The sequence below is a fragment of the Mustela nigripes genome, chromosome 13 (genome assembly GCF_022355385.1).
Source record: "Mustela nigripes isolate SB6536 chromosome 13, MUSNIG.SB6536, whole genome shotgun sequence".
Classification (NCBI taxonomy): Eukaryota; Metazoa; Chordata; class Mammalia; order Carnivora; family Mustelidae; genus Mustela; species Mustela nigripes.
Genome location: NC_081569.1, coordinates 39,869,684 through 39,879,408, shown reverse-complemented (window position 1 = coordinate 39,879,408; position 9,725 = coordinate 39,869,684).

Sequence of the window (9,725 nt, the reverse complement as noted above, 5' to 3'; positions counted from 1 at the left end):
ATACTAGGCAGAGATTTTAAGTGGAAAGACTGTCTTTTTTTTTTTTTTTTAAGATTTATTTATTTGACAGAGAGAAATCACAAGTAGACAGAGAGGCAGCCAGAAAGAGAGAGGGAAGCAGGCTCCCTGCGGGACTCGATCCCAGGACCCTGAGATCATGACCTGAGCCAAAGGCAGTGGCTTAATCCACTGAGCCACCCAGGCACCCTGGAAAGACTGTCTTATTCTGTAGGGAGTCTCCTGAGTTTAGCACTTAGAATGAATTCACTTGGGAGAGTTTAAAGGGAATTTTTATCTCGTCAAACTTGTATTAAAAAACTACCCAAAAGTGAAGAAATATTTTGTATCACATGGTGTCTTTTTAATTCCATATTGTTTTAACAATATGTTAGTAGACATGTTTGCTTAAAAAACTTAATTTCTGTATTAAAATTTGTTTCAGGGAAGGCTTAAAATATCCTTTAGTGGGCAAGGCTTGACATATTAAAATTAACATGAAATTTAAATGTGAACAACCCTCTGAACATTAGAGTTATTTGAGCCAGCTCATTTAGGAAGAGATATGGAAAGAATTTGTCTTACAATCTTCAAAACACAATCACTGTGTCGTAATTGTGATATCTGTTAGAATTAGCTGGGGGGAGAGGAGGGGATGCATCGCAGAGCTTAGTCAGTACTACAATAATTACAATAGTACATTTCCAAAACATTCGCCAGAACCTCCAAGGGCCTCTGTCTTGAAAACTTGCAACTGCTGTATTCCATGACAAATCCTGTATGTGTGGGTTTTGTTATTAACTCTAGGTTTGAATTAGAATTCCCTATCTTACAGCTTGGAGCTAAACTCTGTTTACAAAACAGTATTTACACTTGACTAATTTTGCAGATCAAACTAATTAAATCAATTAAACTGGTGATTAACCAAATGAAGGCTGATTGCAAAAATTAGTGGGTTTATTTTGGAGGACTGGAAGTAAGCTAATTACTGCAGTGATTACTTGAACCTGGAGTACTCTAAATGTGGTATAAATTGAAACCTCATAGTGAATTAGACTGGGAATTCATTACAGTTTAAAGCACTGTTAATACTATTCAGTCTCTTCCTCCTTGGGGAAAATTTTTTCTCTCTATGTTTTGTATACTGATAAACAATCATTTGAGTTGTGTGCTTTTTGTGGTAGAACCTAGTAAAATGGAGGACACTAAAGAAGTTATTTACTTTTACAGTGATATACACCTGTCAAACTTTAACGTGCATTTGACTCCCTTGAGGATCTTCTAAAAAGAGGATTATGATTCAGTGTGTTGGGAGTGGAAGTGGTGATTGGGGAGAGACATGCGGGCATAAGGTGTGTTCGTGGGCATGGGTGTGCATGGGGATGAGCATGCACAGAGCTAAGATTCTGCCCATCGGGCTCCCAGGTAATGGTGATCCTGCTGGTTCTTGGACCACACTCCAAGCAATAAGCACGACACTGACGGAGACATATAAACTGTCAGAATTAGGTCTGGTGCTTCAGGATGTGCTAGAGAGAGCAAGCTATCATTACATTCCTTGGTGTTGAAAACTGACCCACTCTTGCTAGAGATGTCTGAGCATCAGCTGATTTCAGTACTAGCTGATACCAATGGGTCCTCATTGAGTGGTTTTTCTCCAGGTCTTCTCCTACAGGCGTGTGAGTAACAGAGTATTTATGTCCGTACATAATGCACTCTACTAATTGGTTCTTAAAGCATATCATTTTAACAAAATGTGAATACAGCTGAGTGTGTGGTCTACATTTTGCTGATTTAAATATCACTGAGCTTTCAGTTTTCTGTTTTGCCTTAGTTTCAGATTTATGAGATGGTATTTACAATAATAAAAGAAAGACTTCACGTTCTGTTCGAGGATTCAATTAAATCAAGGAGAGAGACGTTGGTTTTATGCAAAATTTTAAAGGAAAGTAAGCAGTTTCACTCTGCAGCCAAACTGGAGGACAGACATATCTTTATTTTCATTGCCGTATCCACTTTTGATATTGGGGGAAAGAGTTAATTTCCCCGGTTAATCAATGAACCTGTCTTGACATTGGGTTTCCTGCATGCTGCAGTTCATGGCAAGAAACGTCTTATCCCTACAGGAAACCCCACAACCTTTAGCAACGACTATTCATTGCCATTTGATAAGTAGTGCCCCCCCGTGTGCCAGGGGCTAGAGAGTACAAATTTGAATAAATTAAGACCACAGACTGTGTTTTAATAAGGACAGATCTTGTAAAAAGTGGAAGGCACATGTGAAGAGTTTCAATCTGGTGGAAGAAGAACAATGGAATGGTTACTAGAAACAGCTTTATGTTAGGAACAGATTGCTCGGATCAGTTGCCTGAAAGTTAATCAGAACCACTTCTGATTGCAATTCTTGTTCAAATGCTTCTTAGATTATTTTTTCATGTCATAGTCCTGTGAAAGTACTTGAATTTTTCCTCAGTGTTTGAGACATTTGCAAGCTGCTGGCTCCCTGGTCTCAGTGTGAACAAACATCTCTGAGCCTGTGGGTGGAGATGCAGGAGTTTGAGCTGAATCTTTATAGATCCCAGGAGAGGGTTTTAAAAAAACAGAACACTTGATAGATGCTTCTCTGAGGAGTTTCTTTAAACAAAAACAATTTCAAAATAATAAACAAAAATTTATTTTTTTTAAGGCTGGAATTTTTAGTTGAGAAATCGGTTAAGTTTTGTAGATTCTGTCAAGTTAAATTAGTTGAAGACATTTGGCACAAAAATGGAAAGGTTTTCTTGTCTTATTAAACAAAAATTAGAATATTTTCACTAATTACTAATCAGCAGTCTGGAGAACTCCTTATTATAGATGGTACCAAAAACAAATGACTAATCAATTGAGAGGCTGTGCTGGTGACACTTGTCTCAGTAAACTTACTGCCATTCAGGACTACATGTTTCAATTTTATTCACCACTGTGGAGTAGATCTGTGTCTTGGGGAGAGATGACAATAACTGAAAAAAAAAAATAGATATCAACTGACATTTGGGTGTGTCTGTGTATGCCTCTTTTGGAAATACACAGAAGTCCTAATTATCTGCTACAGTCTCAGGAAGTCAGTTCATTGTTTGACAATGAGAAGTATCAGTCCATTTGGGCTGCTATAACAAAATAACATAGATGGGTGGTTCATAAACAATAAACATTGATTTATCATAGTTCTGGAAGTTGGGAAGTCCAAGATCAAGGTGCCAGCAGATTCAGTATGGTAAGAGTTGGCCTCCTCTTTGACACCATCTTATTGTAGTAACCTCACATAGAAAGGGCAAGGGAGCTTTCTTGACCCTCTTTTATAAGGGCACTAAGGGCAGGGCCCTCGAGATCTAATCACCTCCAAAAGGCCCTACTCTAATACCATCACACTGGATGTTAGGATTTTTAACATATGAATTTGTGGGAGACACAAACATTCAGACTATAGCAAGAAGTTTACCTGTCTAGAAATCAGATTGCTTGCATAGACCTGCCCAGTGCATTCAGTCCCTGTAGAAAATGTTAACAGAGGCTCCCTTATGGGAAGATTGTTGATATTAGGGAGAGCTTCTCAGATAAGATAATATGAGACACTCTTACCTTGCCAAGGAAGGCTACTCTAGAGCTTTCCATGAATAGACACTAACAATCATTGCCTCCAGGATTCTTTTAAAAATATTTCAGGATTCTTCTCTTAACAAGGTGTGATGTTGTTGATTAGGTTATGGCTTATTCACTATAACCCCACCCCCTGGTCCATCTTTAAGAAATGTGACCCAGGCCACCTTGACTGAATTTCAGGTTCCTAAGCTCAGCCTCCTTGTTTTCTCCCATAGTTAGTCATACATCATATAGACTTTGTCTCCCAGCTCTCAGAGAAGCAGCTAATGAATTGTCATCTCTATGTACGATCCCAACAAGTGAAAACACTTCTGACGAGTCCCATGTAAAGTCAGAATTTGGAGAACATTTACTGGTATAATTTCATTTCTCCCCCTTCTATCTCTAGTTAATAAAATACACTGTAAGGTGTTAGGATCACTGATTTCTTCACACCTGCCTAACAGATGTCATGGCAAGAAGAGTCCCATATTCGAGATGTGATTCCTATGGCATTCTATAGAATGAGTGCTTGCTCCACTGTGGGTTACTTACCAAAGTCTGGTCCTTCCTTCTTTCTTGCAGACATAAACTCAAGTCTGTGTAGGTGTCTACGCCTCGGAGCATGTGATCACAGCTTCAGGGCAAATCCTGATTAGGCTAACTCAAGCCTGGTAATCTCCTTTTTGTTGCCAGTTGCCAGTGTTTCGTTTAGAGGAAGGGATGTGACTGGGTTTCAGCCAGTGCAACCAGAGTGGAAATCTGCTTCAGGTTCCTAGAAGTGATGTCCTATTTTACAAATAGACAGGAGGGAGAAATGAACCACTTCTTCCTGTGAAAATGAACCTCTGTATGTTGCCCCATGAAGGGAGCCATTCTGAATGCAAAGCTGAAATGCTGACGTGAAAGCAACAGAAACTTTTCTTCTTGATGAAGAGCACTACATTTTTTTCCTTACGCAACCTGAAACTTTTGATTCTTTCCATCGTCCTGGACAAGGACTAGGGCTTACACTTTGCCTATTGATTCTATCTCTCTACTTTTCTGATAAACAAATGGCTTGTGTAGATGAATCCAGGGGTTAGTGATACACGAAACTGTACCAGAATTCTCTCCATTATCGTCAGCCAAGGTGACCCTTCCCCAAAGCTTTCCCTTGTTGGATCATAGTTCCTGAGAAAACTCTCTCTCTTGAAATCTGGGTAGACTGAGCCGCTGTTCACACGTCCGTTCTCTTCTGCAGTGGCCAACTGAAGGACACACGCACTTTGGCCAGATGCAAACTCTCAAGTGCGCTGCCAATGTTTGGAATTAACAAAGCCTACTTAACATTTCAAACAAGTTACTTTTCCATATTTCTGCATCTTTGCTGGGTATGGCATTCAAAATATTAAGCCGATTTGCATTTCATTATTTGATTATTTCAAAAAGCACACAGTCGGGGACTGAATTACCAATATGAGATAATAACACAAACAAGGGAAATAGCACAAGGTAAATTACAGTATGGTGATAAATGGACAGATCCACAGATTAGAAGAGCAAGCATGCTAATGAAATTTATAGTAATCTGCAGTGGAAAAATTACTATTAAGAGTGAGGTCTCCTATAACCTGGCAGCTGAGGAGATTCTGTTCTGAGGATTGTTTTGGGATCTGACTTACGCGGAGTAGTCTATCCATTAGCCTACCTTGCAGTGAAGTAGATTAATTTATCTCTTAATGTTGCATGATTTCAAGTGTGAAGAGAAGCAGAGAGAAATCTTCCTTCCTTGGGACCTTGAGGAAACCTGACCTTTTGAAAAGTTTCACAAGAGCTTTCCTAGAGACACATTTGTGCAACAGTTTTTGTTGTTGTTGTTGTTTTAGATTTTATTTATTTATTTGACAGAGAGAAATCACAAGTAGACCAAGAGGCAGGCAGAGAGAAAGAGAGGGAAGCAGGCTCCCCGCCGAGCAGAGAGCCCGATGTGGGACTCGATCCCAGAACCCTAAGATCATGACCCGAGCTGAAGGCAGCGGCTCAACCCACTGAGCCACCCAGCCACTGTTGCCCCGGTGCAACAGTTTTGAACAGTTGATGGGTGAGAGGCATCAGGCGTACTGGAGGTGCCGGGGAGTTTGTGAAGATGAGTCAGACTTCCATTCTACTCTCGAGAGGGTCCCAGATAAGATGTTAACTTGAGACAGAGATAGAAAAAGAGAAAAATGACTCCCAAGATTTTGTACCTGGAGAAGTGCAGGGAGAAGATGCTGTGGAGGCAAATGAAGGCTTCTGGTTTTAGACAGACTTAGATTTCAGGGAGTTTAATTTCAGTTGTAGGACAGGTTCTATGCCACTGGAAATCATCAGGCTGATTGAATTTCTATTTCCATGCAGAACTCTGATTGTCTTTATTTGAACAAGTTTTCTCTGCATTGATAACTAGACCATCCTTCACAGGAAAGCACTTTTGGTGTGGAAATTCACTGTGATTATATAGTAGTACAATATTAGAAGGGGGGGATGGTTTTCAAATCAAAACTGGAAAGGAGACACTCAGATCATTTTGCTTGACCTTTGGCAAGGGCCAGTCCTGAACACAACATTGGGAAATACCACAACCCAGTGGAAAGAACACTGGCTAGGGAATTAGGAGGTGTGAGTTCTAGTTCTGACAATCACCCTTGGATGAGTTACTTTCTGCCCTCTGGGATTCTCACCTGTAAAGGTAGATTGGTCTAATTAGCTCCAAAGACTCTTTTAGTAATTTCTATATTATCTTAAGGTATCATTCATATGCCAGTTTTGCCCTTGACACTCACCTCTATCAGATGTGTTAATAAAAATTTGTACAATTTTTTAGCTTCCTAAAGCATAGTCATTATTTTCACATTTTTCTTTTCTGAAATGCTGGCATTATGGATGATATCTTCAGTCAGATGAGGAAACTGGAATACAGAGATCCAGGGGCTTGTCCAAGGTTTCTAGCTGGTGCATGTCAGAGCTAGGACCTGAGACCAGGCTCCCTTCCTTTTTTCCTTACCCTACAAATCTCTTCCTCCCCTGACACACTTCAGTCTTACGTTGGGCCACTTTTTTTTTTTTTTTTAAGATTTTATTTATTTATTTGACAGACCGAGATCACAAGTAGGCAGAGAGGCAGGCAGAGAGAGAGAGAGAGGAAAGCAGCAGGCTCCCTGCTGAGCAGAGAGCCCGATGTGGAGCTTCATGCCAGGACCCTGGAATTATGACCTGAGCTGAAGGCAGAGGCTTTAACCCACTGAGCCACCCAGGCGCCCCAGGTTGGTCCACTCTTGAGTGAACTTTAATAGGAGAACTCATAAAGATACCACTAGTTTTTGTTTTTTTTTAAGGTTTTATTTGTTTATTTGACAGGCAGAGATCACAAGTAGGCAGAGAGAGAGAGGGAAGCAAGCTCCCTGCTGCAGAGAGCCTGATGTGGGGCTTGATCCCAGGACCCTGGGATCATGACCTGAGCCGAAGGCAGAGGCTTAACCCACTGAGCCACCCAGGTGCCTCAAAACACTAGTTTTGAGGATTGCAGATAGAAAGATTTCTTTAACTTTCTATTTTGACCTAATTTTATATATATAGAAAACTTACAAAGATAGTTCAGAGGGTTCCTATATACCCTTCACTCAGGTTTTCTTTTTTCTTTTCTTTTCTTTTTTTTTTTTTTAAGATTTTATGTATTTATTTGACAGAGAGAGATCACAAGTAGGCAGAGAGGCAGGCAGAGAGAGAGGAGGAAGCAGGCAGCTTGCTGAGCAGAGAGCCCAATGTGGGGCTCGATCCCAGGACCATGAGATCACGACCCACTCGGGTTTTCTTAATCTTTATTTCTTTTTAAGATTTTATTTATTTATCTATTTATTTGAAAGAGAGAGAGGATGAAAAAGAGAGGGAGAGAAGATCTGAAGCAGACTCAACCACACTGAGCAAAGAACCTGACATTGGGCTCTGTCCCACAACTGCAAGATTATGACCTGAGCTGAAACCAGAGTCAGATGCCCAACCAACTGAGCCGCCCAGGCATCCCCAGCTTTTCCTGATCCAATGTCTTATATAACAGTGGTACATTTGTCAAAACTAATAAATTAACATTGATCTAATAATACTATGAACTAAACTGGAGTTTTAATTTGGATTTCAGCAGTTGAAATTTTTAATGGACAAAGTAAATTGGAGAGTGAAAATAGGGTTTGGGACATAAATCCTTCTGGCCCGCATCAGATAATGCCATGGATGACATATATGCCACAAGGACTGACCTTACAGCAGGCACAGACTTCTAACACTGAAGCATCTCCACCCTTGATGAGAGAGGCAATGGGCATCGCCAGTGGATAAGATGAGAAAACCAATGGCCACAGGACCACTTATATCCCAAAGTTCCAAATGCTTAGGTTTGTGAACTTCACATAGGTTAGCAGACCAAAGATACATCTCAGATCTAATCTTTTATGGACAAGATGCTCTCAGTCACCATCCGTCACTTTCTAAGTACAATCCTTTCCTGGAAGATATTGCAGTATTATTCAAAACGTGCCAAAGTGGGCAGGAGATCCCAAGAGTAATTGTGAGTTATGAGGTCATGGGGACCTCATTGCAAACTATTTGCAAAACTTAATTGGGGTAATAAATAAACTAAGCATGTAAATGACATTGAAGACTACAGTGTGAATTAGAAGGAGACCATTAGCTTGCATAGTCAAAATGCCTTCTTCCTGTTTGTAATATTTGCTGATTTGAACTATTAATCAAAGAAGCGTTAAATTCAAATATCCTAAAATTTCACAACTAAAATGACTTGGAAATAAAACCATTTAATGAGATTCTTTCTGGACAAGGTGTGAACTTTATTTTTTATGATTAGGTACTTCAGCACTTTTCAAATACAGGATGGTCTGGCATTCACATCAGATGCTACCTGCCCCCCACCCCTCCACCCCCCGCCCTCAGGGTGTGAATTCATTTCAACCAGGGTACTTAGAAGCAAATGCAGAAGAAAAAAAAAAAACACAGCTCAAAAGGAACGAAATAAGGACGCCATTCCCAATCATGAAAAACAAACAGGTCTGTGGGCTAAAATGGGACTATCCCTTTCTCCCTTTTCTTGTTTTCTTCTTTAAACTGGTGGTCAAAAAAAACTTCAGTCCTGACATTTCTTTTTTCACATATCTGAAGAATGAGTAGCGGGGCCTCTTGCAAATAAATATAAATATATAAAAAATAATAAAAGAGACAAAGCGCCCATACACTGCATCTAATCAACCAGCCCAAGTCAAGTCTTACAGCAGCTCCTTTTTTTTTTTTTTTAAAGCAGTTGATTGAATGAATACAAATGCCTCTCTGTTGTCACTTGGGATGCCACTTGATATATCCCATTTTCTAGACTCTAATTATTCCATTTGTAGACATGAATGCCATTTAGATGTGAGCTAATTCAGCATGGTAACTCAATTAGATTTGTACCGACTTGGATTTATGAAACATCAATGGGTTCTTGGTGAGACCAATGGGACTGCGGGCGATTCATCCGAAGTCTCACCGACACAACCTCTCAGGAGCTCAATTAAACATGCCAGCCACGAGGATGTTTTTTTAACTGGAATGTTTCACAATTAAAATAAAAAAGATTTCTGTGTTCCTTGGCGCGCACGGCCCAGCAGAAAAGAAAGACCTATAATGACACGGGCCGCAGTTTTCCTTGAGGTAACATGTTATCTCCATCAAAGGAAGCTCCCTGGCGGGCCAGGCTCAGAGCACAGGGTGGGCCCCACTCTGCATGGCTGGCCTCAGCAACTGACCCATGTGGCGAAGATCGTGGGGTTTCAGAGTGCCTCCCACTCAAGGGCACTCAATAAATGTTGGTTGAACTAAATTGCCAGGTTCATCTTGGAGCCTGTACCTGCATCTTGGTTCTGAGAGCTGAAAGGCAGATGCCTACTGCCAAATTAGATTTTATAAAAAGATAAGAAATCTCAACATGTGGAGAATTATGCTAACTATATTCTCAGCATAAACAAAACAAAACAAAGCAAAAAACCCATGGCCCATAGTCAGAAATGAGGAAAAAGATTTTAAATCAGGACTTTTTTTTTTTT